Here is a 21844-nt window from a genome sequence, read left to right on the forward strand (position 1 = left end):
GGATGAAACAGATCTATTTCGTTGGCAAATTTGCACATTTTTCCCATGGAAAAAGAGAAGATATATGGTTTTTCGAAGGTCCGATTCGGTGATTGGTTCCCCTAACTAGTGCTGTAATGGTACACTGCATTAGTCTGCAAGTTACTGACATGTCCTAATTACCGCTAATTATATTAGAGGAATGCCAACATGTGTTCGACGTACTAATTGCACGCGCTTGCTTCTATTAATACCTTGTCATTATGGTACCTCGCGGTAAATGATATTCTATATTCTAACACTGTATTTGGGATTGCCCTTTCCCTTGAATAAAAGCAAAATAGACATGTTATATCTAAATACATACATATTGTTTGTTATTTGTGTGAACATTACAAGAACAATAAAACGATGAATTTATCAGTGATGACCAGAAGCGTTTCTTACATCAAAATAATGAGAAAATCTATAACACGTAGATTCATATCTTCTAATATCAACTCACTTCATGTAACACAGACCCAAAAATGAATTTGATAAATATGTAATTACCAGAAACCGTTTAATAAGTTTAGATTCAGAATAACGAGCTTGTGAAAGAAGCAAAAACAAGTGCATGTTTCTTAGCAGTTTAATTCAATCAAATGCTTAGAAAAGTAATATCAAAATAATATATTTAATGTACCTTGTACATTTTGTAAAACAACATTTTCTTCGTGTGAAATATTGCTGTGTACATGGAATTTCTTCCAGCGACTATGATGCGTTAATGTGTTGGTACGCTCATTGGCACTGTCCCGATAACAAATAGAACGAGTTGTGAAAGTTTTCTACATATATGTATACATGTATATATATCATATATCATATGAATCTGTACATCTGTGGATGATCACTGTCCCCATATCACCAATAACCATTTACAAATATTGGATATGATAAGTATTTTTTTTCAAATATGATTTTATGAAAACGAGTTTATCAACTTTTCATTTTGCAGGCTTGAGCGACATAACTTAAAAAGAAAATTTCGGCAGATTTGAAAGTCAAATTATAGAGGACGTTACGTTACGTCATTGTCCATAACGTGACATCACATTCAATGTCTGACAAGCCAATGAAAAAATACTGCAGAGTGTATTACAATAATGACACCTACGCAATATGTTTCACGTGCGAATTCGCTGTATAACAATTCAATATACGAACACAGAAACATAAGTTAGACGTAGAGACATCTGTTGTGTATATTGGTAAAGGAAGCAAGGGAGTTGTATTAAATGTATTGTTCACATGGTTACGGGAAAGAATAAAAGATATTTTACATCTATAGACACATAACACACTGTATATACATGAAAGTCGAAAATCTTTCCTTTGTCATATGACAACGTTGATAGTATTATAAAAAGATCGGTATTTGTATGGTTAAGGAAATCACTTTACAGATGCAGCTTCAATCTGGATGCTTTCTGCTGCTTACAATAACGGTAATTTGTGATAATGTCAATTTGGGATGGGATAGAGAGATTCGGATTGATTAAGTGTACAGTAACTATGTATTTATATACTGAACAATCATCCGTTCTGTTGTGAAATTGGACCAAAGTAGCCTTACTAACTAGAGGCCATTATTACAAACTGACGCTGCACGTGATTCCGCTTGGGGGCCAGTTGGTTCGATTCATTTACCGAATAAGCAAGCCAACAATTACAAGGGCCACTACTAGCGCTGTGGTCGGAGATAAACACTAATTTAGTAAAACCCGCGAACTTCTAGTGTCTGCTCAGATCAATAGCCTATGCATACATACAACCTGTTTTAGTTCGTCTTTTTTTCAAAATAAACAGAAATTTTATCAAATCTTACAAGGCGACCCAAAAGCTTTGTTCCCAGAGCTGCTTAATCGAATTTAGAAAATATTCAAATACTCCTGGGAGCTGTTCGACTCTCATGGAATTAACGTATATTATGAGTTATACGCTCAATGGACTTCCATCTAGACGAAAGGCCTTTTACTGTTTAACAAATGTTTTAGATTTTTCATCTTTTTTAAATGTATTATGCAAGTTTAAAGAGTAATAAGATTAGAAGACTTGTGGTATTTTCGTTTCTTTTGGAACGACAGCACAGCAAATAAAGGCACCATGGCGTTCCCAGTATGACAAGGGTGCGTGTGTAGACAGTATATATCGCTACTCTGCCGATCGATGTGACTAGTGCTGAACTGGAAAGAGACAGAAGACACGCTTGCTACTCTTGTATTTCTGATATAAACTCTAATTTCCCCATTCGACTTGATATTCATATATAAGATAAGTTATATATATACTGTAGGATTTTCTTTCTTTATTTTTATTCATTTATTTTTTCCATGTCTTCATAAAATCAAATTGAAATTGAAATATTTTTATAAGTAAATGTAACTTTTTCGTGTGATAAACAATAATTTACTGATGAGAAATGACAGATAGAGCGGGGGATATTCCATAACACGTCATTCACAAGGAATTCATCGCAATATCTTGTAGATTATATACACACCAAATCTATGTTTATCATCGATATTTTATAGAAAACGATCGTCTGGTCGTCCCCTTCAATACAGTCGTGATCAAATCGAAAGTAAGGAACCGTACTTAGATTACGGAAGTTATACTTCAATGGAGGCGATATTGGAGAGACTTGACGTTCGCAATTTTCCTGTTTTCGGTAAAATTCTCAGAAACACAAAATGATTATTAATTGTTCTTCGTCCTGCAATGTACATGATTAAATATTAAATACGGACAATGTTTGAACGTAATCACAAGATATGATATACATATTTTTCAGATTTGATTTTGGTGTGTTGATCATTGTAAAATCCACATCCTTCGACAGAAAAAGAAAACAATGCGTGAAGGCGAGAAATAGTGAAGTAATGGTACCTATGGGCGGCTTTACATCAGCCGTCTAACAATGATGACAAGAACAGTTTTGCCTCTAGGATCTTTTTGAGCACAGACTTAAACTTTTGATGGGATTTTGCTACACATCATGTTATCAGAGACAAACTTTTAGCTGTACGTTATACTACCTTCTTGTTATTTCACATAAATACCATATGTCTTTCTGTTATGAAATGTAACCCAACAGCAGACACCACAATGTCTTAACTCTGTAGCCATATATAACTACTGTATAGACAAAATATTAACCGGGCAGTATGCAGTCAATGTGCATTCAAATTCATGTTTTACTGCACAAAACATACATGTACACTGAAGATTGTTTGTCTATAGTTAAGTACTGGATAAATTCTAGCTTACACAATGACTTCACACGTGGCGAGTGTCGCCTTTCGCTGGATTTTAACATGTTTAGGCAGTAACAGAGAGCATTATCCGCTACGACATTTTGTTGATAAAGAAAACATTTGAGATAGATGTTTAAGACTACGTGTTTTTTGTAAATCAGTCTACGATCTACGAGGAGTAACATGTCCAAGACAATTTTACTGTTTTTTTCTAGTCGATAGACGCCACATGTTTTAATACACGGCTTTCTCTACCAAAATTCGTGAAAGAACATTAAAGATTTGATTTGAAGATTGATTTTTGCATATAACAGATTGAAATCCATGCTTAAAACAGAAAGGTGCTTGCAACAGCTGACCGCGTGTTTGTAACAAACAGTATTACACGACAAATGAATATTGGAAATGTGGATGAAAAATGATTGTTTACTTTGTAACGTTTCAATCACTTGCCTGAACTCAGGAAAATTTGTTTTTAAAATATATAACATGAAACTTAAGACACGTCGTGGGCTTGTTCCTAATTGAAATAGATTTTGTTTTTCCTGTCGTTAAAATTTCAGAGACACAAGGGATAAGTTGTTGAATACATACATGGCGGTGATCACCTCCCTGTTGTTGGAACCATTCAGTATCATCAGTACACCCTTTAGGAAAGCTCGCTTAAAATCAATGATATCGACAAGTCCGTTGGAAATGCCCCTGCCCATAATGGTTCCAATTTTTCGAATTAATTGTTCCAGGAAGATTACTTGGTCTGTTTGTAGCCTAGAGTACCTGTTTTATAGGGAAATGTATGATTAAAGATACGGTCGACTCAATGTATTTGTCTGTATGTGGGCTTTAACGTTTTGCCGTTGATAATGGAAATGGTCAAACGTTCATTGTCCGGGGAAAGGCTTCCCAAATAGAAGTTGTTTTAAGGAATTAATGGCCAGCTGCATCTATTGTTGTTTGTATTGAAGTTAACACGTGTAGCAATACAACGCTATTGTGATATGGCAGTAAGTACCTGCATTAGCCGAGTTCGTTGCTCGGACGTGCGAATTGGGATATCGGGTACAGTTGTAATTGATTAACAATCCTTTCATAAACATTGTAATCACAAGATTGCTACTGATCGTTCTATGAGTTCTGGTTCAATAAAAAGTGAGAGTGGCCGTATTGACAATATTGACCAACTTTGTGACAGGTGGTCAGGCGTGGACAGTCTGTGCCTTGACCTGTCCCTTAGAGGTTATATCGTCAATTACAAAAGTTATTAGTTCAGTGGACGCCGTTGGGATTCAGTATCAGTGTATCAAAGTTTCCGTCAACAAATGAATATATATTACATCCTTATGCCACAGAGAACTATATATCCTTGCATGGATGTCGTGTAAAATACAAATGATTTACACATTTCTTAATACCGGATGAAAACGTGTAGGATGTCTGTGATATTAGCTATATCTTTCAATGTACATGCCGACTGGAAATCGTACACGTTCGATCATAGATAATGGTTATATGAAAATAACAATAATGTTCATATATCAGCATTTACGGCATTGGTAACAGGAAGACGTCGTTTGTTTCATGTTTACAAGGATAAATGTTATGATACCAGAAGGATTCCGTTGCATTCATGAACTAATGAGTGACATTTCTATAGCAGTAACTGCATCGTGAATAACAACAGAGGACAGGTTAATTACGGTGTTGGTGAATACATGATTAAATATTAAAAAACAAGTTTTGTTGTTAAAGCATGTCTTTTAGATAAGTCAATACCAAATATCCCAAAAATAGCAGACATGTAACTGAGTGAAACTGCTATTTTACTCCACATATTGTGATATAAAATTCCTATAAAAGGGTAATTGGTTTGTTAATATGGTTTATAAGCTTTAAGGTATGTGAACAAAGGCTTGTTTGTTAAATTAGTATGCTAAGATTATGTCAAATGTGCAACCTTTATTTAAGACGCAGGCTCCAAATTATAGCTCTTACATAGAGAAGTCGATTCCAATAGACACGTGAACGGTTTTTATCAGACAAATAAACAAAATATCGTTCTTTATCGGATACACACCTACCTTTATCAGAGACACACGTGCAAAAGTTCACTTGTCAGAGACATGCCCAAACATCTCATCAGCAACTGGTTTAAAATATGTCGATTTTTTTCAGTCACGTGTTTCATGTACATATGCATTATCAGGGATACGATATTTACCTAAGACATTTTTTAAAAGTCTCTATTTATGTCAAAATGCATGTACACGGTTCAAATCTTTATCAGATACAATTGTATAAATGATATTTTAAAACAAGTGGGAGAATGACATCTTGTTCTATGGTATATACTCAAGCAAAAATTAAGATTGCAATTATTTTCTCGTGATCTACACAAATTACCTGCATCTTCCTATCCGCATGATAAATCCAGTAGAAAGGTATCTTTGTTGTAAGAAGTTTCTTATGTCTTCCTGGCATAGCGAATGTGAGCGTCAATTCTTAACCTTATCGATCGTCATCGAGTCTCATAAACGTTTTATTATTTTTTAACTTTTAAGTAACGTCACAGAAGGGAAATACAAAATTCAGACTACCTAAAATCAAATTATAGCTACATTAAGCATTTTCTGCTATGTTTAGACATTCACCTTTTCATCGCAGTCACCGTTTCGTGCTTGTCCTGCTTCAGAAAGCATGGCTCGATGGTTGTGACTAACGGATTGAAATTTGATAGAGCAACTCAATTGGTACAACACGTCTGTTATCAAGTTCCTATCTAAAAGGCACTACGACAAAATTACATTATTGTTCTTTTCTACCAATTGAATTACTTGAATGGTTTCATTTGATTATTAATTTTCACTTTCATCTAAAAAGGGGAGAAAATTGTTTTTGATATTTATCGTAGAGGAAGTGCTGTTGTATCATACCGAACAAAACTATCGATATTAACAGCGGATTCGATTAGCTGATATTTTATACGACACTAAATCAGGACTGTTGTTAGGTACGATGCCAAATCCTCATGTATCCATAAGGGTATTTTGACCTGTAGTGGGTGTCAATATGTCTGCCTTCAATTACTGATTGTGGTATAAACGTTATGAAACGCAGTCTGGGATATTAAACTGATGTTACTGCCTGATTTTTAAACGTTTGATGCATTGCCATATTGAGGTTAGGCGTAAAATGTAACGGCCGATCCCAGCTAAGGTCAACTCTACAACAACATTACCTAATTTCGGAACATGCTGGAATATTTCTTTGCGTTTGTCTAGTAATGGAGCAAGACACTTTTCCCAGTTCAATGATTTTTACTTGTATTTAACTGAGGATATCTAACAGTTGTGTACTGGGTGTGGGGGCCACGGCGGATGAATAGTTGAGGCGTCTGGCCGTTTGGGTCTCAGGTTCAAGAGCTACGTGGGACAGTGCCAGGTACTGGCCGCAGGTCGGTGGTTTTCTCCAGGAACTCATTCACCACGACCTTAAATGACCCAGGCTGTTAATAAGAAGTAAAACAATGATAAACTCAGTGTTCAGTTGTAAGAAATACTCGTAATAGCCACACGACTGAAACACGTTTAGCATTGATATTGATAAAATACAGTTGTTCATTATCACCTTTTAAGACTAATATCTGGTTCATTTTCATCACAAATATACATATATATATATATATATATATATTTTTTTTTAAATATTTCCATTTTTGATTTTTCATGGTAAAATTCAATATGCAATTAAGGCGATTTCATGTCAAATATACGATTGCTGCCTTAAATCGATATTAAAATAGATATCGCTAATCTGAGGAGCGATGTCACACGGATTAATATCATTTGGTGACATTTAAAACAATAATCAATTAATTGCCTGAAAGTTTAATCCTATTTACATCTGGATACTATGTCATTTACAACCTAATGCTACGGTTGTACGTAACTGGGTATTAAATATACATGTAAACCCTCACAGAAACAACAAATTCGGACACTAAACTAAAGCGTTTCCACAAGCATGCAATTTCCGTCTTGTGTTTTGAAATCATTTTAACCTAATGTTCGTTTAATTTTTATTTTTGTAAATGTCAAATGCCAAACTCATTGAGTCTGAAGTAGCGATGTTAGCGTGTTTTTTCAGTGTAGATAAGCAGTAGTAGGCGGTCAGACTGGACTATTGGTGCAGGTTTTACTATAAATAGTTATATTACGATCCAATTACTTTCTGAACTCGCTTTTCCGTTCGTGTTTTTTGAAAATATTTTCACTGATATTCTAAGAATCTAAATGTCACAGTTACAGTACACTGACAATGGTTTGCCTTTAAACCTGTAATGAAATGTGGCCATTGTGAAAATTAATGATACTTCCATCATAATAACCAGCAAATTGTTCGATAATTTGAATTACCCTTCTTTATTGTTTTTGTGTTTATTCTTTTGTTTCCAGTAGACTGTTTTGTATACTCGATTTCTTTTTGGGATGTAGAAGGGGTTTGTAAGAATGAGATCGGAGATTGTTTTCTTTTATCCAGTTTTGAAGTCAGACAGGCCTGTAGAGATGATGAGTACCTACTACAAAATCATCATCATACAGTACTAGGGTTCTGCATGGATCTGTATAGACGTCTTGCTTACTATATCATTACAAGGGATCGTGTTGTAAGAAGATTAATATGCAAGCACACATGTATTGCAATATTCATACTAAGTATCGGACTCCTTATGATGGGTATTCATGAGTATTGACCTTCGAGACTATCTTTTACTGTATAACTCATGGTCTTCCTGCCAAGATATATCCCGTCCTTTATTGTCCGTCCATATATTAACAATCCTGCCCCAGTACCTTACCCGGCAGCAGGAAGTTTTAAGTACTTCACATCATTGCACATGTTTCTGAACATTATTTTGCTCCTTCGTTGCTCGATATCTACATTCCCTGTCCTATATTACAATTGTACAGTTACCTTTTTTCAGAATTTGAATCAATCCATTAATCTTCGATATTGCGCGTAAGGTGATCGATGCCTGTTAGATCGCCTAGCATATTTGTTTTTAAAACCCCCACTCCTATCTTGAGAACTTGGCATTACGTGAAATTTCAGATATATTTCAAAGCAAACTTAGCTTAATATTGATGGTACAATGATAACGATCCAAACCAAGCAAACAAAAATAAAATAAATTTGAAAAATCCAGGCTCTTTGCAATGGTAATTGTTTTTGTACAAAAAATGGTGCCTGTAATGTTGTTTCAAGAGAAATATCTAGTTACAATTCATTTTAAACAAAGCTCATGGCCGTATGTAGAATCAAGGTCTGGATGATGACCGAATTTCTCCAAAGATGATTGACACAGTGGAAAAAAAAGAAGAAAAAATACATGTTCACTTGTCCTTATACATGACGACTTTAAAAGCATTGTGATGATAAAACATCTGTTTGCTTGTCAGATCTTAAACAAGCATCGTAACCTTTAATGCTCTTCCGCCAAGTTGTTCTTACATACAGCGCCTAATTCAAACCGACATTTGATAACGGCTGGAATTACCCGGAGGAGGTAATCATAACAGCGGTTGATAACGAGGTTACTCTGATATGTAACTGCGCCTCAACGAACACACAGATAAGATAAAACTTTTTTCCTTGATTCGAACATCAAAAATAATTCCCAGAACTAAAGAGAGTGCCTACGTAACATTATTCATATCTTATCGGGGCACGCAAACCTGATTATAGGTAATACTGAGTTCCCATTGATTAACCGTACCGATGTACAATGCCCACAGAATTGTAGAATGTATTGAAAATGGCGGGGGAAATGACACTTTTGATGACCTCCTGAAAGGTACGTTCAATACACGACCATGATCTTTCCATGTACGTCGAGCTAGGCATGAATGCCGAGTCAATGTTTATAAAATCTTATTTAATTTTTATGACGTGACATTTTCGTGCTGTCTGATTTATGTCAATTTTATGCTACATTTACACAGGAAAGTACGCGGATGAGAGTTGTATGAGAGACATTGAGTCTCAGGTATCCTTATCACTATTTCAGCCTTCCTTAATTCTACTGCCAATCTTGTACAGCAAAAAAAAATCGTTTTGTGTGAAACACCACCCAGCTATTTCTGTGCACACTTTAACCCGGTGCAATCATATACACAACATCGATAAAGAAGTTCATATTGATTGTTGTTACAAGTTCGAAAAATCCACAAATTAAACGGGCACCCCCTTCCTTGAGAAACCTAAAATACATACTAGTATACAAATAGAACAGATTTAAGGTACTTTCAATTGATGCGGTTAGGTATGGTAATATGTACAATACCCCTGATATGTATTTCTATATTTAAAATCTAACACACGTATTGATCTATTTTTATCGTAGGATATAAAAACATATCAAGTCACTTCTCTAGAGTCATTCCTATTTGTAAAGATACAAGGAGCCCTCTGGGACCTGTGATCTTCCCCCAATGATTTACCTCTGGCTTCAGATAGGTATACACTTTGTCTAGGAAACAAGAGTAACAACCAACATTTAGGCGGCTATGAGAACAGTTTCCTCTCAAATTCTCCTCACTACGGCAGTTCGTCACAGAGTAAATAACAGACTTCAGTACACTGTGTTGTTTATCTCAAAATCTACGAATAATACAGAACTATCGACTTTAGGCAGATATAATGCATTACACAAGCGCCAGGAGACGGTTTCCAACATCCAGTAGTATGCATTGCATGAAGAAAGTGATTGCGTTTCCTACAATTTGTTGTAAGTCTCAAGAGGGAAATCGTGTAAACCTATCTGTGCTTTAGGAACCCCAGGCTTGTTCACTAGTGTTTTTCCTATCGCCTAGTCTTTTTCTCAATTTGCCCTTTTTTCAAAGATTGATGCGATAGCCAACAATCATATTACGGAGTTGTTCACATCTCGTATGTCATGCAAGTAACTAAAGAACGCAGTCAACAAGGAGAATGGAGCATAGGAAAGGTCCTTTAAGCGTATACTTCTTCACACAAAACACGTCGCTCGCCATGTTACCAGTCACAATGTCCCGCAATGTCTGTCTCCCAAACGGCCAAATCACGCGTGCTTAGGGACACATTTTGCAATTACTGACCTTTGTTTGTGATAGATGGTAACATGGGATTGTATGAGTCATTTCGTTATAGTTTTGTGAACATCTATTTATTCTGAGTTTGTTTCCGTGATATGTATATGTTTCCTTTTTCATCAGACTTATAAAATTCCGCATTTTGTGCCCTTACGTTCTATAGTGTTGTATGATATCATGAGACATTTCAATTGCTCTGATGTTTACAAAGTAAATATCATGAGGTGTTTTGGTAGCATTTTCCCGTTTCTTTACTGACTAACTTATATTGGTCAAGGTTGATGTATTCTATAGTACCAATGTCGTATTTGCTTCCTAAATAACGGGAAAATACCAACATGTAAACATAATCTTAATCCAAACTCATATTTGAATAAAAGTTAAGGCAAAATATGAACAAAACAAATATTTACATGGAGACCCCTGATACGTACGTATTCCAGAACAGTAAACCTGCATCTTTCGCTGTGTTGTGAGCTTTTGTGTAAATTGACGACATCTTGCGCGAAACTCCTGGGAACAGCCTCTTGAATATCGAATCAACTACTATACGTAAACACCAACACCACTGGTTAGAGATGTAGGATTGTTGCTATCCAGAAATTGGAAATGCATAATAGGGAAATCGAAAACTTCACGCTTATCATACAGCTTTTCGCAAAGATAGTAAGTTTTCTAAAAGGTACACGTATTCATTAAAAAACACAGACACATACTCACCACCCATCCACCCACCACCACCATCGCACACACAGAAAATGGTATATTTGTGAGCGAAGTGTCCGAAAAATTAAAATTTTAGCACATGTAAAAGTGATGGAATCATTATCTGCAAATGTATAACAAAAAATGTACACCGTAGGTATTCCAAAGGGGTACATGTATCATAAACAGTATGGTATGAATATGGAGCACATGGAGAGAGACATATGATTATATATTCTTATTGTGTCCTACGATCAAGGTCACGGATATGTCACATGTTGATAACAAGACTGTCTCGGAAATTCATAGCACCGCAGAGTACAACCGTTTTATGTCATATAATTTATCATGAATGAATAAGAACAACGTCAATTAATAATGATAATCGATCCCATTTTATTATTTACCCAATAAATCTTACTCTGTCTTGAGCATGAACCATTAAAATGCATTATTGATATTACATTTGGAATCTTGTGGAACAATTAAAGTTAATAAACGATCATTTCGCAGCTCCTTTAACTCAGGACAAAATATTCGACACCCACGTTATGATGTGCTATACAAGTCATAATATATTGTAATCAGTTCGATCTGATTACAAAAGTCACTTTGCTAATGAGTATGAACATGAAAATGTCTTCATCAACTTTTGATGTGCCCAAAGTTTCAATAAATGTTAAGTTTAAATGCCATACAACGACATGGACTTGTGCTCAAAACATTTAAAACAAGTGCGATTCCATTTATTGGTCAGATAAACTTTCTGAACACATAGTTCTCAAAAACTATGTACAAAATTAGATACAATAGCAACATCCAAATTATGGTTCAAGTCATGATTAAAAATACTCAACATGTAGATATCGTACTATGCAGCTGGTGAAATGAATGATATGATTGGAAACTATGACTCCCTTGTACATGTTGTTAGTATTATTATTGAACGCCGCGTTCTACACAAAGGATATCTCCAAGTGGATTTAACGAGATTTATGGATTCTAATCATTTATAGAGAATCCACTCAGATGAGCCAACGACATGACTTTTTTCTTTCGTTTCATCCGTGGTTAATGTATAGTACTTTAGTATTACAATACGTTTCAGACATCGTGCACTCATAAAAACGCCAACCAATACAGAACAGTCGCTAGAAAGCATAGTCTTTATTATCTTTACTTTGGGAGTTACTGACCGATTACTATGCCCTAACTATATAATGATTTATAACTAAGACTGCTCGACCGATGGACACTCAGACCCACTAACACGCAACATATAATATAATAGATTGTAAATCTGCCTCGTTTTGATGTACCGGAAATGATTCTAGTCACATTTTCTTTATTAGAATCATACTATTGTTACATGTATATTACTCAACAATAACCAGTTGTCTTCATTTTGTGATATTACAAATAATTATGGTATACACAAATGTTTAGCATCGGCTTTTTGTGGCGTATATATCAGGTTTTGCAAAGTTTAAAACTGGAATTGTGACCACGTCATTAAACATCAAAAAGTGCTGCTGCTTTGTCCAATCAATCTGGATCAATATGCGGGTTATGTACTTGCCAAATCCATCATAAGAATTGTCATGTAAATCAAACGCGCGGATGATTCAGACGGCTATCGCAGAATCTGGTATAAAAGTAATAGACTTTTGATGGAAAGGAAGTGATTCTGGAGAAGATTTACTACAACGGTATCGACAATGGCTTAGTCTGAAATACAACAAAATCAAATACCAAATCTGATTCGTTTTAGGATTTGTCATTTTTCAATAGATATATTTGTTTTATTGTGAATCTCATTTGATTGATATACATGGGTCACCGTTTGACTTTTGTATGTTTACCTTAATAACATCACTATAATGACATATTTGACATATTGGTAAAATTATTTTTTTTATTATATGTTGCAATGTCCTTGATTCTATCATATGTTCGGTGTATCAACCAGTATCACGTGACGTTAATGTCCGTATTATATTGAACTGTGAGATTAATCAGTGCTTGATTTGTCCTTATTATTCAATTCAATATTTGCTTATAAGAATTTTGTCTTTCGGTGCTACATTGTAAGGGACTACATTCGGGAGGCGACGGAGGAAAATCTAACGTGAATGAAAGAAATGTCAATATCTAGAGAGGAAGGCGCACTAGCCAAATAATTTAATATTTTTGTTATTTCCATACATCTGATAATTTCAGAGAAACAGCAATTCCATGTGTGATACTATTCGAATGAATAAAATTGTGGCATGCTGGTTATAATAAACCCCAGGGACGAAAAATGTCTGTTATTTCGCAGTCTTGAAGATTGTACAAAACGAGTAAACGTCTTCCAATCTGTTTAATCATTCTTTATTAAAAAAAAACAAGAATTTATGACAAAAAGTAATACCTCCTTGAGGAAGAATAAGGCAGCGCCGATTCATTGTTAGATCATAAAATTTGATAGACGAAGGGCAATTCTGTCCTAACTTAATTAGTCTAATGCATCTAAGAACTGTAACTCAAGTCGAAGTAAACAACAGCATCGATCCTTGAAAGGTCACAAGTTTATGTCATATCGATATTTTCTAGTTGTTATCAAAGTCAACTAAACAACATATTCTTGGGCAGAGTTATTATACTGAATTTGAAAGTACATGTATGGAGGTTTAGTATCGATACTTTTTCCGTGTTTCATCGTCATTAAAACACATACATAGCATATCTTCTATAGCAACCAGTTTGAATTTATTCTTTGGATACCACACAGAGAATTGATAATACATGACATTTTTTGTGTATAACTTTAAATGCATTGCCAGTTTGTGTAGACCCAAAGATGGACTTGGTATCGGTTAATATGCTACATGGATTTAGATTACATGATCACAAAGATAAGTACGCTTTATTGCTTTCAATGGTTAGATTCGTGCTTCACATTTTGCAATTGTTTGATGCTCGTTAGTGTGTCTGTTGATTTCGTTGTGATTTGCCTTGTTCTTAGTTGGAAACGCAACATGACTTACCTGAATTAATTAAGATTTACATGGTAGGTGTCATTAATGAATTCATATTTTGCCAAACTTTCATTGAATTGGCATTTGCATTGTTATTTTATAGACATGGTATGCTTTTCTTGTTGTTTAACAGAAAACTATAGCAGTTGTTCAAGCTGGTAGCAAATTATTGAGTCCTGAAATTTGGATTTCAAAAAGGGTAGAATTAAGTTTAAGTTTTCAGAATGTTGATAAGATAGCCCCCTGAGACATTATCATCTAGACATTGCATTTTAAGGGTATGCCAGCTTGCGTAGAAACAAGTCATGTAATTTTGGATCTAAAAGACAAACAACCTGTCAGTGTCCATTGATAGCGTAATGCGACAAATTGTTATTGAATATATATATATAATTTTGGTTTCTTCATTTTAAAAACCTGGAATTCTATACATAAAAGAAAAAAATCAAGAAAATACCAACATGTCAACATACGAATTGTCCAAACCCTAATTTCAGAAAACTAAGGGAAAATATCAAAATTAAGATGTACACACAGACCCCTGAAAAAGGACAAGGAGAATAAGACCAAGTGTTCCGGACGATATCCGCGATGTAAACTTGGTCAATTTAAGTAAGTAATTTAACGTCCTCAAATGAGAACAAGTTATACAACAACCGGTTTAACAGACAAACTAACGAGCATCAAACACAGGCTCTTTCATATCACACAAAGGATAAGTATATTCTGAACGAGATCGTTATGAGGTAACTATTCTGATACAATAATAAGTATTAGAAAGCAAAACATAACAAAACAATAACGATTTACTCCATGTAACATATCAGACCAGGACATGACATACGAGGGTTGATTTAAGGTGCGAGCCTTGTATTGAAGGAGTTAAGTAGGGATGTCCTTTTCAGCTCTGCCATTACCAGTCTATTCAAGGCTTTGTACCCGAAGACTGGTGTCATTTAGTAGGTTTATGTCGACGAAGTAGCACTCTAAAAGTAAACAATGTAAGTGACTTTTACAAAATGGACAAAATCACTGAAAGAGCGGTGATTCAATATTTGCATAAGAAAGGTGTAGAACCTCAGGATATCCATACTGATATGGTAACAACACTGGGGAATAATGCCCCTTCATATGCTACAGTAAAAAGGCTGGTGGCTGATTTTAAGCGTGGCAGACAGAACCTTAGGGATTACGCAAGTCCTGGAAGGCCTATCACTATTGCAAAACCAGAAATGGTCAATAAATTCCCTGATATTGTTATGGCTGACAGGTGAGTTACAGAGAGATAAATAGCCAGTACAGTTGGAATGTCACAGGAAAGAGTACATTTCATTCTTACGGATGATCTTGCAATGAAAAAGCTCTCAGCCCGTAGGATACCAAGACTTCTGACATTGGAGATCTGACGCACACTAAGTAGATGGTGTCGCACGCGCTAATCTGAACGCTTAAGAGGCAGATTCTGCTTACTTTCTGAGGTCAAACAGCAATTGAAGAATTCTGGTTCATCCCCGTAAAAGAAGGCAAAGACTGTTCCATCACCTGGAAAGGTTGTTGCCTCGGCGTTCTGGGATGCTGATGGTATTCTGAAGAAGATGGTAGATGATTTGAAAAAAGGACAAACAATCAATGGCACATATTATACCTCACGTCTTAGGCAGTAAAGAGAAAATATCTAACCCAAACGCCGCGGAAAACACAGTAAAGGTGTGTGTTGTTCCATAAGGACAATGCCCCTGTTTACAATTCCGTCATTACCATGACTACCATTAACGATTGTGGCTTTGAATTAATTAAGCATTCGCCTTTTTCGTCCAATCTCTCTCCATCAGATTTCATCTATTTCCAGAATTGAAAAAAAAGACCATTTCAGTACTCACTTTCGGTCAGATGGCAACGTCATACTTGCAGTGCTGGACTTTCTGAATGGTCAAGAAAAGGACTTCTTTGAAAGTGGCATTGTGGCCCTTAAATATCGCTGGCAAAAGTGTATAGATACTGAAGGGGATTATGTTGAAAAATAATGCAATTCTTATCAATCAGCCCTCGTACGTTCCATTCATAATCCAACGCAATTCATCCAAATGTATCCATTTTGTATGTACATAGATAGATGAATGCGTTGTGTATTTTTGAATGTTTCCAATGTTTTTCCAATTTTCTATTGGGTTACAAAATTTATGAGCACCGTTAGGAGATAGAGGCCATCTTTACGCTTACCGTAAGTGGTTTGACAGGTTGTGTGCCTTTTATATCCATATATTTAATCTCATTTTTATACAAAGCTGACATTCTGATATCTGGATTTCCTTGAACAATGATGACCGCAGAGTGTTACATTGGAGGACATCTCAGAATCGCTCTGAAAATGATAATCTTGTTCATTACTGTTATTATCGAATCCTATTTGACAACTTAACTTAACTGTAACTTGTCCTGTCGGCTTTAAGCCCAATGAATATGTACTAGTACAACATCACTTATTGTTATTCTCATTTTACTAAAACACACGAATATACTAACTAGTATCTGCTAACTGATCGCCGACACGATGTAAATCTTTATCAATATAGGTCAGTGATGTCACCTTCTTAAACGAAAAAGTTAAAATGCGGCTGGTAAACTGAAAGGCATCGGAAACATCCAACTTCACCTTGCACTGAATAACTCTAAAATACGTTTTTTTTCTAATAATTGCCAATGATGTCCTGCATGTGGTATTATTCCTTGATTAAAAGGTGAAGTACAACATAGGATAAAATGTATTTATGATGATACGATACAATTCGATCTTTTTACGGTCCTCAGCATTATGTTTCCTCGAAAAACCCACTTAGACATCCACCCTAATTCCCATGATATATTCTTATAAAGACGACATAACAATGAAATAATTCGATAATTATCCTTTAACCTATGAAAATCAGTTTTGCCAGTTGTGGAATCCTTCAAAATTACTTTCGCCCTTTGGGTGATATCGCCAAGTGGAAGTTAACTCTAGGAACAGTTACAATGAGAATACAAAAATAAAGTGTTACCTTTCACTTCAGATTCAAGTGCCACTTTATACGTCGGTTCCCAGGTATTATTTAGCTGAACAGTCTCAACAGTAAATATCCTTCCATGTAAATGTACATGGTGAACCCTTACATATCTTATACTACTCATTCAAATAAAAATTTAAGTAGAAGAGACATCGTGCTATTTTGAGGCCCCCAGAAGGACTATTTTGACATTTATGAAGTGCACGTTAAAACCTCTTCATTTCTTAATTTTGATCTAAGCCTCGTCTGGATATGTTTTATAAAATATGACCGTTTTGCTGAAATACCTTATCGCACTCAGTAACATGCTACGACCTTATTAGTACAAGAATTTAAAAAACAAACATACACCGGGAACATTGACCTTCAACTGAATCTGTAGTAAACACCAAAACACGTCGTCGTTAGTACAAGTATTACCTAACACACGTACACCGCAAATATAGAACTTCAGCTGAATCTGTAGTGAACACCAAAACACGTCGTCGTTAGTACACGTATTACCTAACACACGTACACCGCAAATATATAACTTCAGCTGAATCTGTAGTGAACACCAAAACACGTCGTCGTTAGTACAAGTATTACCTAACACACGTACACCGAAATATAGAACTTAAGCTGATTCTGTAGTAACACTAAAACTCGACTGTTCCATCACCGATAAGACAATGACCACAATAACACACTTCCCCTCGAAACCTTATCAATATTAACATTTTCAGAATAAACTGATGCAAAATGAAGTATCATTTTTAAGTTGCGTCATACCAGTCCTGCCACGAGTTATACGTTTCCAGTTTTAAAATTATCTATTACTAGTAGATGCAATCATATTAACCAGTCTACTACGACTTCCGCAAGCAAGTCGGAGTTCTAGTAGGATATGTTCCATGTGTAGGGTGCGACTTCACACATTCAAACTGTCAACGGAAATAGAATGTTGGTGATTTTTAGGCTGCAGCTTAAGTGCTTACTTATATCTTGTATGGAATTTCGATATAATTTATCCTTAATAGAATTACCTACTCATTGTATTTCAAACTCATGGCGTTAATTTTTTTTTACGTTCTTTAGTTAAATTGAAGTTTCTCTTCATCAGTAGTGCTTCGAATAAAGTGCATCTGACAAAACAACAATATTGGTAATTACTACTTCTGTCTGCTTGGCATTTAGCTGTAAATGAGTTGACAGAAAGGAGTGATTCATCTGATGTCAGCTTAATGTGTGATGTAAAGGTGTCATGATACTTCGTCTAAAACATTTTAATGTAACCTAGCTTTAAATTGTCACTTGCGTGGCTGTACACGTTACCATCCTTATTTACAAAAATGTGGAATTGAATACACATGTTTGTACTGAACAAACCGTTTACAGAGCTGATTTTTTTTTTTTTTTTTTTTTTGAAATGCATGAGATGAATTGACTAAAACTTCAACATGAACATGTGAGATTACGAAGTTACATTTTAGTAGTGTTGTTATATGATGTTTATTGTTGGGTACACGGTAATCTGTCAATTATTGTGTTTTTACATATCCCTGGACACAACCCGTATTTGGTGACAATGCTGACATACGTCGTTAACAGTGATGGAACGACAACTCTCTAAGGGATGAAGTTCTTTAAGTAGTCTTTACGGTTAGCCTCAAGGGTTATGTTTTTCTCTAATAGTCGTCTTTACGACCGAAATACACCTTAAAATTGTAGAACCATTTATAACTTGAAATGTGGGAATGTATGATGGGACAGTGTTTTCGGTCCTTAGTTGTACCGATGAGAGTCGTTTTACAAGTCGAGCAGTTCTAAAGATGTAGTATCAAACAGTGTAGAATGGTTCCCTAACACTGTTAACTTTAAGAACATCGCATTCTCATTGGTATGTTTTGTTAAGGAAATCTGTATAGATCTTTGCTTGAATGTGTGACCTATGTTATGGCCGATACATTATATCTTCTAAGCCGAACAGTACAAAATGGCCTGATGATTTTTTGATAAATAATATACATTAAAATCACCACTGAGATGTCTAAAGAACCAAGAAAAATGGCTTTTTGCAACGACATAATGTTCTACACATTCGACGAACAAATTGAAGCGAAAAAAAACCGTGATGAAATCAATCTAATGCGACCGCAAGCGTTTATTCCTTATTTAGAAGGTTTAACTTTTTAAATTAATAAATGCAGTGATAAAACCGACAGTAATACGAAGGTCTTTGGACAAGCTTCCAGCTAGTTAGACGTCTAATTCGATTATGGAGCCAAATGAATATGATACGACATTTTAAAGTATCGGTTGATCTACTAACGGATCAGGTCATTTTGCTATAGGAAATGTGGAATCGCTCATTTAGGTCGTTTGTTTATGAATCATAGCATTCAAAGTTTTGCCAATTCGCTTAAGGTTACGGAAATGGCAGGATACATATGTAGTCATCCCATGACTCAGAAATTCTGTAATGATATAAACATTTTAACAGCATAGCCATACAATGGAATATCAAATGGTCATCATTTCAAAAGATTTTATTATTATAATGTATTGACAAAATCATTGGTTTCGATACTAAATGTTTAAATGAACATATATATACATATATATATATTTCCGGTCTGTTATGTAGAGAAATTGATCTTTTACGTGTCGAAAGGTTTCCGGAAATTCACACAATATTTGAATATTGTTTGATCTGTAGATAATAAATGATGATGTAACAAATACGTGAGTTATATTACATATATACCTGACCTGGATTTTCAAACATTTCTGTATGAAGGAGGTACGATCAGTAACCATACGAACGATTGATTGCAAACAGTATTCTAACTATCCTAACGTTCACTTCGCATCCAAGGACGCATCAAAATCAGAAAAAACTGAAATCATAGAAGTTACACGAATAAATCAGGTTCAACACAGGCGGCGTATGCATCAGAAAATAAAAAAAAAATATCTCTTCGCAAGCATTTGGTTGCCATAGTGAGAGGCAAAAGAATAAATCACCGTAGTTATACTATACATCATTGTGAGTTAGGTTTTATTTTGCGTGGCTTTAAAAATGTACATTTATCTACAATTTTGTTTTCTTGGACATATCTTATCATAATTTAAGTGTGTCGTTGTATTCCGTGTACAGAGACGTGTATGGTAAGGTGTCTATACATATTAATAAACTTATCGAAGCAGAAGGTTAAAGCATAAATCCGATGTTTCTGTTTTGCTTTTACAAGATTCCAACAAACGATCATATCCATGTTGCAAATACAGAGTTGCATGACATTTAGACTGTTGAATGCAATATAGGTCCGATGGCCTGCAGGTGCTACAACTATGAGGTTGGACATGGCAAACAGGGTTAACAAACTGTCCAAAAATATGTATCAGCTGATGTACATAGCGTTACTATTTCGACATTGTCTTGACGCTGTTTTCTACTAAAACTAAACTGACGCATTTTGATTGCGAAAGAGTTACATGAAATAGTTTTTTTGTTTCTGTTCAGATACAGTGAAAAGATAGCATGGCTGAATTAGATATTCTGATTATATATTTGTTGTATAGTACAAAACATATTGTTAGATGGACATTCTCCGTTCTATAATACGTGTGCTTGGTACACGGCACACAGCAAACAAGCAGTCTATATGAATACAGTAACGCACTTCCGTCGCGCTCTCACATAGGATATTACAAGTCGGGGAATGATATATCGCCAACATAAGGCTGCTACTATGTCATCTAGCTGGACGCAAGCTTCCGGACGAGACGGCTGGGCCAAACATTTGCATTACATTTGGACATTGAATGGTCGGATGAATTCGTGAGCGGGATGACAATGTCTCCACACGACATTTCGTTAATACAATATCGGAGTTGCCATTACCTACGTAAATTAGACTTTCGACGGCATTTTTTGTCAATTAACACATATAATTATTTGCACCAGATATATATATGCCTGGATTCATGAGATTTTTCACCAGTTCCCAAAATCGTGCTATTTTCGTGCTTATGAAGGTTTAAGGAGCTTTTTTTTTATTTCCTGTGGAGCACATATATATTATTTCTGATATTATATACAGTGTAATGTGGAACCTTACCACACAATTAGCTCTCAAGATAGCTATGTGGGCGGATGTCTGGTTGTAGAAAGAATCACGCCGGTGACAACAATGTTTTTGTTTGCACTACAACGGGGAAGAAAATGTCAATCTCGTTTAATTGATCAAGAACAAAGACATTTTGCCTAAAAAGCCTGTCATTCGGGCGTTTTCACTTGTAATCGTCGACGCTGTACGCCAAAGAACTTGAACCAGGATTAAGGAACTTAACAGACAGATCAAGTAGCACAAGACAATGACACAGTAATGCAAGGTATCCAAAGGCAAAAAATCCGTTGTATTGACCAATGTTCAATTCTCTATGGCTGTTGGAATAACGTGTCGAAGGAAATTGTTCAGCTACTGATTACTACCTTCGAGAAAACGTCCAAACAATCATGCAAACTTATGTTGGAATCATATAACTGAAATTTCATATCTAATAAATATTGAATAAGAAATCATATATTGCATTATTTGTTTCCGAGGTTTTTTTTTAATTAATGTAACTGCTCATTTGATTCGTGATTAAGGGCATGAAACATGAAATTCTACAAAGTTTTATAT

The 21844-nt window shown here is 35.3% G+C and overlaps 1 protein-coding gene across 1 annotated transcript in view; it reads left to right on the forward strand.

The window, feature by feature from the left end:
- LOC132562049 (limbic system-associated membrane protein-like) overlaps positions 1 to 21844 on the forward strand; it is a 107273-nt gene that overhangs the window by 26600 nt on the left and 58829 nt on the right. The gene's annotated exons all lie outside the window — the stretch shown is intronic.

The sequence above is a fragment of the Ylistrum balloti genome, unplaced genomic scaffold (assembly GCF_031769215.1).
Source record: "Ylistrum balloti isolate Yb309-2 unplaced genomic scaffold, AGI_CSIRO_Ybal_v1 Utg371338, whole genome shotgun sequence".
NCBI lineage: Eukaryota > Metazoa > Mollusca > Bivalvia > Pectinida > Pectinidae > Ylistrum > Ylistrum balloti.